A 16,219-nucleotide genomic window follows, 5' to 3' on the forward strand; every position below is an offset into this window, starting at 1 on the left:
ACCTGGATTTCCTGTTGATGAGAGAATAAAGAGATTTAGTATATTTATTACACTTAGATTGAATATCTTCAATGTGATTTTTAAAAGTAAGATTCCGATCAAGTGTAAGTCCCAAGTACTTCACGTTATCAGACCATTCTAATGAAACCCCATTAAAAGTTATGGAATGATTTTCATTAGGTTTTAAAAAATTTGCTCTTGGCTTATGGGGAAATAAAATAAGTTGAGTTTTGGAAGCGTTAGGAGAAATTTTCCACATTTTCAAGTAATTCAAAAAGGAATTTAAATTTTGTTGCAATCTACTGCGTACCACCCGTAAATTTCGACCTTTGGCTGAAAGCAAAGTATCATCAGCAAATAGTCTTCTACCTTTTCCTTCTGGTACATCAGGAAGATCAGAAGTAAAAATATTGTATAAGATTGGCCCAAGTATACTGCCCTGAGGGACACCAGCTCTAATGGGTGTCCTTTCAGAGCATGCATTTTGATAGCTTACTTGTAAGGTTCGGCTAGTCAAATAATTTTGAATAATTTTGGTGAGATATACAGGAAAATCAAATCGAGCTAATTTAGCTACTAAACCTTTGTGCCAAACACTGTCAAAAGCTTTTTCAATATCAAGAAGAGCAACACCAGTTGAATAACCTTCAGATTTGCTAGCGTTAATCATATTAGTTACACTCAAAAGTTGATGTGTAGTAGAATGTCCATGACGAAAACCAAATTGTTCATCAGGGAAAATAGAATTCTGATTGATGTGAATCATCATTCTATTCAAAATAACTCTCTCAAATAGTTTACTTAAAGAAGGAAGTAAACTAATTGGTCGATAACTTGAAGGCTCTGAAGCACTTTTTCCAGGTTTCAAAATTGGAGTTACTTTGGCATTTTTCCATTTATTGGGAAAATAAGCCAAATGAAAACATTTATTGAAGATTTTAACTAAAAAATTTAAAGTGCTTTCAGGCAACTTTTTAATAAGAATATAGAAAATCCCATCTTCCCCTGGAGCTTTCATATTTTTAAATTTTTTGAAAATCAATTTAATTTCACCAATATTTGTCTCACAAGAACTTTCAAATACATTTTGTTTAGAAAGAATATCATCAAATTCAAGGGAAATTTGAGCATCAATTGGACTTACAACGGTTAAATTAAAATCATGAGCAGACTCAAATTGTTGGGCTAATTTTCGAGCTTTTTCTGCATTAGTTAAAAGAAGTTTATCCCCATCTTTCAAAGTAGGAATTGGCTTCTGGGGCTTTTTCAGAATTTTAGTTAATTTCCAAAATGGCTTTGAGTAGGGTTTTATGTCCTCTACTGCTTTAGCAAAATTTTCATTACGAATGAAATTTAAACGACGTTTGATCTCTTTTTGAAGGTCGCAATAAATTAATTTCAAATAAGGATCCCTAGTACGTTGATATTGGCGTCGACGAATGTTTTTCAGTCGTATCAAAAACTGAAGATCATCATCAATTAAAGGTTGATTAAATTTATGTTTAACTTTGGGTATTGAAGCGGCTTTAGCATTGACTATTGAAGTTGTCAAATTTTCTACAGCCAAATCAATATCTTCTATTGAATTCAGTGGAACGTTTACATCCAAATTACGTTCAATAAAATTCATATATCGCTCCCAGTTAGCCTTTTGAAAGTTAAAAGCTGATTTTAAAGGGTTTTCTATGGGACTTTGGGATAAAGAAAATGTTACTGGAAGGTGGTCTGAATCGAGGTCCGCATGAGTAACTAATTGACTACAATGCTCGCCTAAATCCGTTAGAACCAAATCAATTGTGGAGGGATTTCTAATTGAAGAAAAACAAGTATGCCCATTAGGATATTCAACAGTATAATAACCTGCAGTGCAGTCATTAAACAAAATATTCCCATTTGAATTTGATGAAATATTATTCCAAGATCGGTGTTTTGCATTAAAGTCACCAATAATAAAAAATTTAGATTTATTTCTGGTGAGTTTTTGTAAATCTCCCTTCAAAAAATTTTTCTGTTCACCGCTGCATTGGAAAGGCAAATATGCGGCAACAATTATAATTTTCCCCATAGAAGTTTCTAATTCAATTCCAATTGTTTCTAAGACTTTTGTATTGAAAGAAGGAAGAAGTCTAAATTTGAGACGACTATTGATGACAATAGCTACACCCCCACCTTGTCGATCAAGTCGATCATTTCGTAAAATTTTAAAGAAAGCATTGCTTTTCAAGTTATTGTCTGGCTTTAAAAAAGTTTCAGTGATGGCAGCAATATGTATGTTTTGAGTTTTCAAAAATAAAAAGAATTCATCTTGGTTAGCCAGCAAAGATCTAGCGTTCCAATTCATAATATTTAAACATCTATTTGGATCCATGAGGGAATCGCAAAGTCATAATAATTTTGTTAGCATAATTAAACGAAGTTTGGAAAGCTTCAAACATTGAATTTGCTTTCAACATAAGTTGCATCATTTCCATTAAATTTTGATGCAAAAATTTTAATTTTTCCTCAGTTATCTCACCCAAATCAACAAAATTGTTAGGATCAGAAAATGAAGGAGAAGAACAAGTATTTGAATTTCGGGGATTTTCCCAAGCCTTCGCATGAACGTTGAGACTTGGTTTTTTCCCATTTTTATTAGTTAAACCTGAAGAGGGAAACCCATTTTCAACCACCTCTGAGAACGATAAACAACGAGTCTGGGGCGCAGAATCAGCCCAGGTAACATTAAAATCACTTCGGGTATTACCCAGCCGTGATTCCAATGTAGGCCGAGGCTGACTGCGAACAGGCAGGTTGTTTGCCGGTCTGACGTGTGAAGACGAAAAAGAGGAAGGAGGAGAAGAAACTTTTCTGGAAACTTTGGGATTTTTCCTAGAAGCAACAATTTTTGCCCTAACGGGACAGTCTAGAGAATTCGAGGAATGATTACCTGCGCAATTCGCACACTTAAAAAATTCTGTTTTTGGCTTATCACCAGCAAAAAGGCATTTAGATTTTTCATGATCGAATGAGCCGCAAAACATGCATCTGGCATTCATTCTACAATTTTTAGTGCCATGACAAAAAGCTTGACAACGACGACATTGCGTAATATTTTGAAGAAAATTGGTAGAAGATTTACGAAAAGGTTCGAATTTGACTCGACAATGAAACATAAGACGAGCCTTTTCAAGAATTTGCAAATTATTAACCTGATCCTTTTTAAAATGGATCAAATAAAGTTCAGGAGCAAAACCAACACTACTGGTATTATTCGTGTTGGTTCTTTTCCTCATTTGAATTACTTGAATTGGAGAAAAACCTAACAAAGAATTTAATTCAGCTGTGATCTCATCCGGTGTCTGATCGCCAGTGAGACCACGAAGTACAACTTTAAATGGACGATCACTTCTAGTGTCGTACGTAAAAAATTGGTGTTTTTTATTATTCAAATAATTTAAAACCTTTTGAAAATCATTAAAAGATTCCGCCAATATACGAGCAGTTCCCCTTCGACCGATCTGAAAAGAAATCTTCACATCCTTGACGGAAGTGACGATTTCTTTTCGAAAGGCATTGAAGTCAGGAATCGTGACCGTTATTGGTGGAATCTTTTCGTTTTTAAGAGTATAAGAAGAAGAAGGTTTCTTAGTACTCTTATCAGAATTAAATATGAATATTTCCTCATCACCGATGTTATGAAGGACATCGAATGAATTGGAAATTTCAACTTTTTTGGCAGATGGCCCTGGATTAGGTTCAGCAATCCGTTTTCTCCCGGCCCTTGAGCCGGCCGAAGACTTCCCCATGCTGGAAAGAAAAGAGAAAAATATGAATAAAAGAAAATAAAAATAATTATAGCACTGAAAAGTGCTGATTGAAAAACAGGTAAGGAAAAAATAAATAATGTAAAAATGTTCCTGCAGGTACACAGCAACGATACGATGCTCCGGCGTACGTGTTGACGGCTCAACGGTACAGATGGAAGTGATTTGTCTCCGCTTAATCTATTCATCTGATTTTCGTTATATTCATAATTTAAATAGTTTTCTTATCTCTGAGATTTTCTCACATCTGCAATTCACCTTTCCCTCAAGAGTTGTTATTGTTGAATGTTTTTCCTCCTTTTCAATTGTAGCTTAATGATTATCATTTTTTTTTTCCTACAACAATTTCCTCATTGTTATATCCGTTATCTTTTCCTTCCATATTCTTAATAATATTTTTCTCCAATATCTTTCTCTTCCCATCAACTTTCTCTCCACCATCTATCTCTTCGATTATCCTTCTCTCCAAATTGTCTTTCTCTTTCCATTATCATTCCTCTCTCCTTCTTCCTTTACCCATTATATCCTTTTTCATTATATTTCTTCCAATCATCTTTCCATACCTCATTTTTCTGTCCATCGCCTTTCTTTTCATTTCTTTCTCTACATCTTTCTTCCTCACTAGCGCCTTGGGCTAAACCCGACTGCAAAATTGAACACTGCCTTGAGCTTTTCTCGGACTAGTGTTTCGTTTCTTACATTTGCACCTTGGGCCAATCCCGACTGCAAATATCAACACTGCCTTGAGCTTTTCTCGGACTAGTGTTTTTGTTTCATTAATTTGCGCCTTGGGCTAACCCTGACTGCAAATAATAACACTGCCTTGGGCCTAACCCAGACTAGTGTTTTAATTTTTCCTTTTCAAAATTCACTGCAGAACTTTGCACGCCACATTTTGCGCAACACTTTTCGCACAGATCTATTGCTGTTTTCACAACCGCGTCACAAACACCTCTTAAATCGCATACCCTCTCATATCGCAGCACCCTCTCAGTCTCACTTTTTGCAGCTCTGGCAGCACCTTTTGCACCTCTTGCAGCGTTCCTCGTAACGCCTCCCTAGCTTCTCGCAGCTCCTTTGGTGGCGCCTTTCGTACCCGTACCTCTTACAGCGCCTTCCGAGCTTCTCGCGGCTTATTTTGGAGCGCCTCTCAAATTGCTCGCACCATCAGATCCAAACACTACCCCTTCCTCACAGCAAATCAAGTCCAGACTTCTCTTTCTTCAAAGGGGTAGTGGTCTGGCGGATCGCCAATGTGATATTCCCATCTGAACAGCTTGCTGGTCCTGTCGAGACTGAGCCCTGCTCTCGAATATGCTTTCTTTTTATACTCTGTTATACTCTGGCAGTTTACCCCGTTTGTCAGGATACCACACACCATACGATGTAATTTTCTCTTCTAAGAAAATAGTCCATAACTCCCAACATAATCGGAAATTTCAAGCGTTTTCAACGGTGGAATCTTTATTAAGCTTCTCATTGACCATATGGAGGAAAACCACCGAATATTGGTTGACGAGCTCGAGCAAAAATTGTCTTGAAAAAAAAGTTTCTAGGTCGAGTAAGAAGGACACTTCAAGGTCGGGTAAAACGGACACATAAGTTTTTCCAGATATTTCAAATTTTTTTTAATTTGGTGTCTGCGCCTCTTGTGACGAGTCTTGTTAAGCCAAACAGAGCAGTTTTTCAGTTTTAAGTCGTAGAGGGAAACACTATCTTCCTGTTAAACGAAATTGCGACCCATTTTCGAATATCCTGAATTAATTAAGGTGTGCTGAGTGATTTCGGTCCAGAAATAAAATCTTCGTATCGCTTAAACGCTGTTGATTCTTCCGGAAGTAAACGCAGACCAAACCACTAATGTTTGATAGCAGATGGTGTTTATTAAAAATAATCAGCTTCAAAACTGAAAACGGAGGTTATGTTCAGTTATTACGCTTAGTCAACAATTTTGCGCCACTTACATTTTAGTGTGAAAAGCCTAACTAAGCCTGCGCTTCGCTTCCCGGATTATTGATCGGTTTGCCTGGTGGCCGCACGAATATTAGCCTCCTAATATTAAAACGAATACAATTCAATGATTCTGTCATTAACTTAAAGTTTGCTACTTACGGGAAAGGAGATCGGGAGTTTCGGTTCCTTTTCAGTAGAACTAGGTGAAATGTGCGTCGATTTCGAATGGAGTCCTGGCGAAACTACGTTAAGATACGACAATCAAAATAGGTTTTTGCACTTCCAAAAACATCCTACTTACATCGATTTTCCTGTAAATATCTTGGCGATAAGATGTCACAAACTACAAAAACGCGGATTAAACTTTCACGGGACTTCAACTAGGTAAAACTAATTGCTAATCTAGCTAAGAAACGGCACTGATATATTTGGCGGTAGAAACAAGAGTGAGCCGAGTGAAAAAACGGTTTTGCATCGGCAGCAGCACAGGGTGATTCGTAATTTTTCAACCGGTGACAGCAGGGTTGCTAGTCGCGCCGACATCCTCCCCCGGGTGCATCTCAGCGGTCTCTGAGACTGCACTGTTCTCCGCTACTCACATCCGATCGAGCAAGGTTATGAACTCGCTTCAACACCATTCGTAGTGTCCACCACTGCTGTACAGGCTTGGCCATGGTATCCAAAGCCTATCTCCACATGTCCTCGTACCCAGCCGTTGCGGCTTCTTAGGTCCAGGATCGAGACCAAGTTGCTAATTTCGATCGGTTCCGCCCTTTGGAACCAGTTGTCCTGATGTCGTAGAGAATGATGGTATTCCTTCGCCGAGCGTCCCCACAGGATATCGAGTTCCTGTAGTAGGAGACCCCATGTCTTCCGAAGGTTTCGTTGGTTTTCGATTGAAACCGTGAATTGTTTGGAATAGTTCGAACACTCCAAAAATAAATCGTTTGAAATTAAAGCTTCGAATTCGGATGATTCGAAAGGTAGGTAGGTCAGAGGCCTTGTATTGATAATGCTTTCAGCCTCCACCACTAATTTATTGAACCCCCCGTGGTCTAGTTCTCCCTCAGAGTACCCATCTTCAATTGCCACCTTGATAGACGTCACCAGTCTTACCCACACGCCCCCTAGGTGCGGTGCCCCCAGATGATTGAACTTCCACTCGACATTCGTAAAAGTGTTAAAGAGCCTTTGGTTGATCTGCTGCAGAACTAATCTTGACGCCCCAACGTAGTTCGTCCCGAAGCTGCTGAAGAATTTAACCGATGCACCGCGGTGTCCCTCAAACCGTCCGAATTCCAGAACACAGAAAGTTGCGGAGAGTGGGGACACCGCCTCAAAATGCATGGCTCGCACGGCCATACAGCTTCGGATAACACATTGAGTCACGATACAGAGGCCAGAACGGGAGTACAGTTTCTGTGGTAGAATCTCTGGGAATAGGATGTCGCAGGAAACCATTTCTGGCTTACAAATTTCGCTACTGTTCCGGAACACTACTTTTTCGTTGAGAAATGGTACACGTCGAGTGAGCGTACTTTTTTCCGGAACGTTATCGCCTTCTTGGAAAGCATCGATCTCCCCCGGGTAGACTTCTAGCTGGAGCTGCTCATAGATGGTCTTCATCGCCGTTGTCAGTTTCAGATTTTCATTCAGCTTCTCTTCACAGGACATTCTTCTTTCGGGGCATTCCAAGCGCCGCTTGGTCATGCCATAGCTAACCGGGAGGGCTACATCGTCATGTACCTTCAGTGGACCTGTCCCGAAGCGATCACCAGCACGCTTCGTGGTCTGCTCCAGAATCGCTAGTGCCTGCGTATCTTCTTCCGATTGAGCCTTCGACATCGCTGCTTCAACGTCGTCAATGATGAACATCTGTTTCACAAGAGTATTGAGGGATTCATCTGGTAATTTAGCAATCAACTCTTGAAGCAGTTGAGGATTGAATAACTGGTCATACTCGTTTGCCGCTTCGATGTGGTGACACAGCGCTTGTACTGCTGTTCCGAATTCAATCAACCCTTCCAACTTATCCACCCGATGTACTGGAATCGCTCGCACCTTCTGCAGCAGGTTGTTGATCAACAGGTCTGGCCTCCCGTACCGCAATCGCAACGTTTCGATGACATGAGGTATTGTGGCCGGAAGTACTAAGCTGCTCCTCACCACCTCCAGGGCTTGTCCTTTCAAGCATCGTTGTAGACGCAGCATGTTCTCGCCATTCGAGAAACCGCACACCGCCGTTGTGTAGTCGTAGTTCGCGATGAATATCGGCCACTCCGCTGGATCACCGGAAAGGTAAGGCAAATCCCGTGAAAACGACTGCCTGGCTGCTAACTGCTGGGGCGTCAAGTTCGTTGGCGCACCGAAATCGTTCCTTGGAGTGCACTGAATTCTGGTTCCATCACTTCGCGGGATTGATTGGGGCAAAAAGTTTTCTTTTGACTGGGAGGTTTGGTGGATTTGTGTTGGTCGAAATGTTGGCAATTGGCTTGCATGTGACGTCGCAATGGGCAAAGACGTCAAAGGTGGCAAAGAAGGAATAGTAGTTGGTACGATATTATATTGCACATACTGAGGCACTAAATTGGGCAACGAGTGCGCTAATTGATCAGGCATAAATTGCTGCGACACTCCTAATTGTGGGGGTAAATGTTGTGCAAATGACTCTTTCACCGTCGTTGGGGGGACTTGTTGAAAATTAAACAAGGGCTGTTGAACCATCGTTGGCACTGAATTAGCATTGCCAGATTGTCGTCGATGTGCAGTCTCAATGTTTGCAAATGGGGATTGATATTGGGGTTCAAATTTGTTTACATCTGTGTGGGTGGAGCGCGCGACCATATTGCGCTGCTGCTCTAAAATATCGGGTTCTGGGGGCGCGACATGGTTTCGCTGCTGCCCAATCACCAAGGCTGATTCATATGTTGTGGGGCTTTTAATATTTGTAGCATAATCAAAGGCTTGACACTTACCAAGTGGTCCAATACTTCCCTCTAACTCAGGAGCTTCGATGGTAACCGATTTCCTTTTCGGCACTGTCCCGGTGAGTGACTTCAAAGCATGTTGACCTGTCTGCTTGGCTGCCATGTTGCTACTTGCTGCCGGTTGAGCGAGCTGCCGTCGCTCTGAACCCGACTGGCTGCCTACCGAAAGAACGTTGTTCGTTCCCCCGGTTGCCATCATTGAAATAAGTTCTCGACACTGCTTGAGTTGGCTCCGCATACTCATCAGCTGTGCCTGCGTCGGTTGGTGCTCACCTGCACTCTCTTGCATTTGACGTTGCATCGTCACAAAGCATCGTGACATTTCACCTAGCAACGCTGCTGTTGATGGAGCAGGCTCGCCACCCACTGCACCAGCAGTTGGGACCAGGTTGGCTACCCACTCCTCCGTTCGATGATCGTTCCTGTTAGAACCGGTTTCGTTCATCAGCGCTTCCCGTTCGTCAAGAAAACGCTGCCGCATATCCAGCGACACTCGCTGGAGCTCAAGTTCCTGCCGCTCACGTAGCCGACGCAACGATTCTGCTCGGCTGGAGATAGAAATTTTGCTGTTCACGCTTGGGGCCTTCTTCCGGAGGGTACAGTTCCGGCATTCCCAATCCCGGTCCGCTATTGATGCGCCAACACCAGCACAGCTATAGTGCCACCAAATCAGGCACGAATCACATTGGCACATGTCATCAAATGACTCCGATTTGTCACAAGCTGGACAATAATTGAGGTTAGATTCCTCGCCTCTTGTTGTTCGCGCTGGTTCCGGATCTCCTCCTCGTTGACCAACATCGTTTCCGATCAGACTCATCGTGGATTAAAATTTTTGAAGAATGTTGATTCTTCCGGAAGTAAACGCAGACCAAACCACTAATGTTTGATAGCAGATGGTGTTTATTAAAAATAATCAGCTTCAAAACTGAAAACGGAGGTTATGTTCAGTTATTACGCTTAGTCAACAATTTTGCGCCACTTACATTTTAGTGTGAAAAGCCTAACTAAGCCTGCGCTTCGCTTCCCGGATTATTGATCGGTTTGCCTGGTGGCCGCACGAATATTAGCCTCCTAATATTAAAACGAATACAATTCAATGATTCTGTCATTAACTTAAAGTTTGCTACTTACGGGAAAGGAGATCGGGAGTTTCGGTTCCTTTTCAGTAGAACTAGGTGAAATGTGCGTCGATTTCGAATGGAGTCCTGGCGAAACTACGTTAAGATACGACAATCAAAATAGGTTTTTGCACTTCCAAAAACATCCTACTTACATCGATTTTCCAGTAAATATCTTGGCGATAAGATGTCACAAACTACAAAAACGCGGATTAAACTTTCACGGGACTTCAACTAGGTAAAACTAATTGCTAATCTAGCTAAGAAACGGCACTGATATATTTGGCGGTAGAAACAAGAGTGAGCCGAGTGAAAAAACGGTTTTGCATCGGCAGCAGCACAGGGTGATTCGTAATTTTTCAACCGGTGACAGCAGGGTTGCTAGTCGCGCCGACAAACGCGTTGGAAATTCTAAGATCACAAAATCTTATAATTAAAATTGCAACAAGGCCACTTAAGGGGGGGTAGGGTCTAACGGGTAAAAAAACACCATTTTCACGATTTGTTTCTAGAGCTATCGTTCAAACAAATGTATTCAAATTTTTTGCATTATACAAAGCATTGTTAAAAGAACATTTAGTAATTTTTTTTCGTAGAAAAATATTGAAAAATGAGCCGGTGACGGAGCACTTTCGAGGATGCCTTTTAGAAAACAGGATTTGCGGTGGACACTGTATCTCAGCACAGAATCATCTGAAGTCAAAAAATCAGAGCAAAATATTTTTAATACATGTTTTTCTGAACCCCCCCCCCCCTTTTAGAAAACAGGATTTGCGGTGGACAAATCCTGTTTTCTAAAAGGCCCCCCCCCCCTTAAATGAGGATTCCTGGGACCGATAATCAAAATAATGTTGTACTTTTCGATGGTGTTTGATGAACCAGATGGCTAGCAGTATTATTGATATGATTTGCAATTGAATCGGATTGAAACTAGCAGAAATTTCGGCTGTGGTGAATTTCTGTGCTGGTAAATTTTTGCAAATCCAGGAAAGCTTCTTTCAGCGTGAACTCCAACAAAACTGTGTTGAAAAACTCCATCGAAATGATGAAGATGGGCCTAAATAAACCCTGAAAATCAATATTGAGACTTAATTTAGTTTTAGCTGCAAGATAGTGCTGCTATCTACGACTTGAACTGCAAAAAGTATGGTTTACTGCAAAGCTTTTGAATCAAAACCTGTTTTTTTGTGATTCAAAGTTAGCCGAGAATATGTTTTTCACCTTTTCACGTCATGTTAATGTAAAAAATAAGCAATTTGATAAAGAATTAAACCTCAAATGGCAAATTTCTTGGTGCTAGAGGAAAATCATTTTTAAACCCCGTCAAAACCTTTGGAATACTAGTAAACGTCTAAAAATGCCGTTATCCATTCAAATAGTTTTTAGAAGCATTATGATTCTCCTACAATCAGTAATTTTTTGGAAGTAATCTTAATTTTTGTAGAAAAAAAGGTACTATTCGCAATTCACATCTTTTTCATATTTTTGGTCCTCAACGCTAATTGCTTCGTTCAAAAAAAGTAAACTCATGCTTGATTTATCCGTTGATCAATTTAAAACAAAGTGTTCAAGAAATTTTGATGATTTTCAATCATTCATATTTTAACAAGCAAAGCACATAGTGGTACTATTCTAGTTTTGCTCACTGTATGTAGATTTTTATTTCTCCTGTCGAAGCTGAACTGAAAGTCCTTTTCTTCTAGAATCAGCTCTAAACTACTTTCGACAATTTCGGGGGGTTTCAAACCTTTTACCGGTTAACCTCACGATTATTGGGCCAAAGAATATTTGGTTAAAATGTGTCATCGTTCAAAGCAGTTTGAATGAATTGTCTTTTTTTTCACTAAAATTATGTTCAAAGAATTCTTCACTATAAATCAAACATGTAGACATGTCACATGACTATTTGAAGTGATGCCGAACAACACTTGTCATGATATGAAATTTGACGATTTTTGATGCTTCAAATAACTATTCTTTTTTTAATTTGTTCTAGCAACATACCTACAGTAAATTGTGTTAATATTTGCTTTTACCTTGAAAAGAAAGGAAATTAGATTACTTGACATTTGAATCACAATTTTTTTTTGTTTTTCCATTTGAGCCCCGATTCACCTCCATGTTCAAATTCAACCCATTTTAACCATTTTTTTTTCATTGAACGACACATATCGTTCATATTGAATATGGTGGATAACTTATTCGAAATATTTTTCTTTGAAATATGAAAGGAATTTAACAAGATTTGTGAAGCATTGATTAAAAATATTTATAGAAAATTTTATTTTTTTTTTCGAAAATTTTAAATTCAAAATTGACACTCGAACAATTTTCACACAATTTACAAACCTATCACAAAAAGTGGCAAACTGCAAATGCCCCGTGATGGATGCCATAATAAAAAACGGCTATCTTTACATCGAATGACCATGGCTTAGGGTGCTGGTGTTGTTGTTGATTCTGGTTTAGAGTCGTCCGATTTAGCAAACTGTATCAAAATAACCAGATACGTAGTCAGAGCCCCAAGTATCTGAAACCAATAAAAAAAAATAATTTTATCTTTTTGATTCGGTCATTTTAATGTACTCACGCTTGCTAGTAGTTTGAGATCAAGTGCTACAATTCCACAGGCCATGTAAGGACCCTTCTGATGCATGATTTGTCGTGTGAAGACGGCCACCTGATGGATAAAATAATTACTAATGGCATTGTTTATTTTATTTAATTAATATTAGTTTCCCACCTCTATTTTGAACTGCTCATTATCTGATAGAGGAATAGCTTGTAGAAGCAAACCGGTGTATTCTCTCTAAAAATATACAAAGTTTTATTCTTTTCATTTTAAATTCGTCAAGTTCATGATTCTTACCTCATTTTCCATCAAATGATTGGGATACAGTATGAGAAGCATTTTGCAGATATGCATTATAACCCAGAGAATTGAATAGACAAGATAAATCATGGCCTCGAATGTAAAATTGTTTAAATTTGTGTATTGGTACACCTCCAAGCAAGTAATACTGGTTCCAGTTAGCATCAGAACCATCGCTACTATGTTCAAAACGCCATACTCTTGGTTGACTTTGTAAACCAACCGATGTAGCAACATGTGTTCTTTTCTCAGAAGTTCCAATGTGTCGGAATGACTGGGAAGATCGGACTTCAAGGTGTAACGTAAGGAAAAAATTACACCATTTATAGCTTTGCACTTTTCATAAGCGAATAAAATGACGAATGCATATTGCAGTAAACTTATCGTATGAATAGTATTCGGAATGAAATAGATCAAAATAGTGCTCAGTATTATAAAGACTTCCTTGTTCCAGACGCATTCCAGCACGAGAACTATGCACCAATACGCCACGATAAAGAGAACCAGTTTGTTCATCTGATATCGCAACCAGGCTAAATCTTTCTTTTCGTCAATAGTTCGGAATGCCTTAAGCGTTCGCAGTAATCGATTGATGATTTCATCATAATGGCTTCGTTTCCATTGACATGCCGTGGTGACGATTGCACTGCAAACTAATCCTAGTATCATTTCGCAGTTGTACAGAATGAAGGTGAAAAACGGAATATTCAACTTTTCAAATCGCCATTTACGCTTCCAGTAAAATCCAACCGCACCCCCTATTACCAACAGCAGACCCAGACAGAACTGGAGCACCCCGTAGCAAATTTCCTGCCACCGTTTGGTATCCTTATCCGGATTAAGTGCCTTTATAGGGTAGGGAGCTGACCCGAGACCCTGAGCTATGGTCAGTGCTGGCCGCATGGCTGTATCCAAAATTTCGAGGTCTTCAGCTTCATCACTTCTGGGTTTTATTTTGAAGATTGAGGGAGTTTTCATATCCTGGAAAAATCGAAAACACTTTGATAAAACTGGCCTTTTTTTGAAAATATACGCCAACCATTGTTATGATACCCATTCGAAGGAAACGCTTGTTGTGCGTGCAGTAAATCGCGAATCTTCTACATATATTCAACATGTCCCTTTCCCAAATCCCTCGAGAAAGAAGATTTATTTGCATGTTCTAACACATGCTTTAAATGACCACCAATTAAATCAATCGGAGTTCCACCACAATCGACAAATGTAATTGGCCCAACCTGTTTCGGTAAGAATGAAGTTCAAAATACACACAGTAGGGTTTCATTGGACGTATGGGAAAAATTTGGACTATCGAATTTTGGAAAGGAAAAATCGATCCTGTTGATAGATATTAAACCCTTTAATGCATGACTTTTTTAGATGAGAATATCAGAAATTGATTCAGTGAAATATTAACATTTTAAATGGAACAACACAACTGAACAGGTTTGAGGTTGTTATTTTGAGTAATATAAAAGTTATGGCCTGTCGAATTTTAAAAATAATTTTAGAAATTTTTAATTCATTTCAATACGATTTTGCATTTTTTTTCCAAACCTTGCTAGTTGGGTGGAACAAGGTTTTTGTGATTAATTGAGATTGAAAAAATTGTAAGAATTTGCATATCTAAAGAAATCACAACGATTTAAAAAAAAACTACTTTTTTCAAAAAAAAAAATAAATATATATTTGATTTTTGTAATTTTCCGCGTACTATGTTCGATATCCCACACGTATACATTAAAATACCGTAATAAAAATACCATGGGCTAATTTCTATTGATCTCTTGAGCATTTTTTTTATCAATACATCACTTCAAAGTATCCAAGCGATTTCGAGATTTTTGGATTTAGACTAGTGTTGTTTTAAAACAAAATTATGCATTAAAGGGTTAAAGAATGTACTCGAAAAATGCTATCAAAAGTTACCCAAGCAACCAAAAGTCCCATATCTACTTAAACGCATGCCAAGTTCGAGTTTCGCTGAACAAAGGTTCCAAATGGAATTGGTACCGGATATTCTCGAATGCTAGCATGAAAGTTACATAAGGTTCCTCTAATAGCCTTTTTATGACACGGCAATCGCATCACTCAGTATTAAAGTAACACATAGGGCCTCAAAGAGCCTTGTATGGACTTGAAGTTCCAAAAATTTCCTCAAATAGCCTTTTTTGTGACATGTCAATCACATCCATTCAGTACAAAAGTTACAAATTGGTTCTTAAATAGCCTTCTATGAGCTTGAAGTTTCAAAAAGTTCCTTGAATAGTGTGGAACTTATACTTTACACTGCACTGGCTGAACGGGAGACACGCGACCTATCTCACCTAATATCTTTAGATAACTGACTGCCGCTCACGCACGGCACGACAGCAGCTCAGCTTAGCTGTCGTGTGTATGCGTGTAGCGAAGATGATAGAGAGAGATTATCGACTCGGAACGGCCTATCGAGCGAGAGAGTGTCGCGCTCGCAATTATCGGCTACACATCTCCCCCCTACACAAAAATGCAAAGAAAAAAAACCAAATCGAGTTCAAAATTTTAATCTGAACACGATTTCCATCTCATTTTGTGGTATTTCTCCTTAAGTAAGACATACCGCCATAAAATTTTGAATAAAAAACATAAGATGGAGGTTTGATAGTCAAACGGCATACTTTTCAGGCATTTCATGGCATCATTTTCTTCCTCAAGCAGTGAATCTAAATCATTACACTTCATCCTTCATTTTGCGAACGAATGTTTTGTTCGTTTCAGATATTGACTTCAATTGTAATTTAACGCCCCTGAATTCTGGTTGTGCTTTCCGAACCAATGGTAAAATTTAGTTCTTCTATAAACTATGCTTTTCTCTCTTGCTTAAGTTCTCCCTAAAGCCTAAAGGTTTCAAATATAGATATTATTAAAAGGTTCCTCCCCACCTTACAGAGAAACTAATATCATTTTATTCTAACAGACCTTTTGGACTTTGCGTTCCAATTATTCAGATGTACACCTTCCGTCTCGACTTTTTCCTGTTGGACCTCCCGTTCCAACGATTGTTCAGATGTAGACCTTCCGTCTCACCTTTTTTCTGTTGGACCTCCCGTTCCAACGATTGTTCAGATGTAGACTTTCCGTCTCACCTTTTTCTGTTGGACCTCCCATTCCAACGATTGTTCAGATGTAGACCTTCCGTCTCACCTTTTTCTGTTGGACCTCCCGTTCCAACGATTGTTCAGATCTTCCGTCTCACCTTTCTCTGTTGGACCTCCCGTTCCAACGATTGTTCAGATGTAGACCTTCCGTCTCACCTTTTTCTGTTGGACCTCCCGTTCCAACGATTGTTCAGATGAAGACCTTCCGTCTCACCTTTTTCTGTTGGACCTCCCGTTCCAACGATTGTTCAGATGAAGACCTTCCGTCTCACCTTTTTCTGTTGGACCTCCCGTTCCAACGATTGTTCAGATGAAGACCTTCCGTCTCACCTTTTTCTGTTGGACC

General features: G+C 39.4%; 2 long non-coding RNA genes across 2 annotated transcripts; both read right to left on the bottom strand.

Annotated features, from left to right (window-relative positions):
* Nucleotides 1-5,638: 5,638 nt before the first annotated feature.
* On the bottom strand, nt 5,639-6,687 carry LOC129756237 (uncharacterized). The gene is made up of 4 exons (XR_008739418.1): nt 6,058-6,687; nt 5,916-5,998; nt 5,768-5,855; nt 5,639-5,709 (listed from the first exon to the last, which is right to left on the bottom strand). It is a non-coding gene; the product is annotated as an uncharacterized LOC129756237 (long non-coding RNA).
* Nucleotides 6,688-9,484: 2,797 nt separating this feature from the next.
* On the bottom strand, nt 9,485-9,949 carry LOC129756239 (uncharacterized). The gene is made up of 3 exons (XR_008739420.1): nt 9,878-9,949; nt 9,730-9,817; nt 9,485-9,671 (listed from the first exon to the last, which is right to left on the bottom strand). It is a non-coding gene; the product is annotated as an uncharacterized LOC129756239 (long non-coding RNA).
* Between the last annotated feature and the right edge of the window lie 6,270 nt (nt 9,950-16,219).

Source organism: Uranotaenia lowii, chromosome 3, assembly GCF_029784155.1.
Source record: "Uranotaenia lowii strain MFRU-FL chromosome 3, ASM2978415v1, whole genome shotgun sequence".
Classification (NCBI taxonomy): domain Eukaryota; kingdom Metazoa; phylum Arthropoda; class Insecta; order Diptera; family Culicidae; genus Uranotaenia; species Uranotaenia lowii.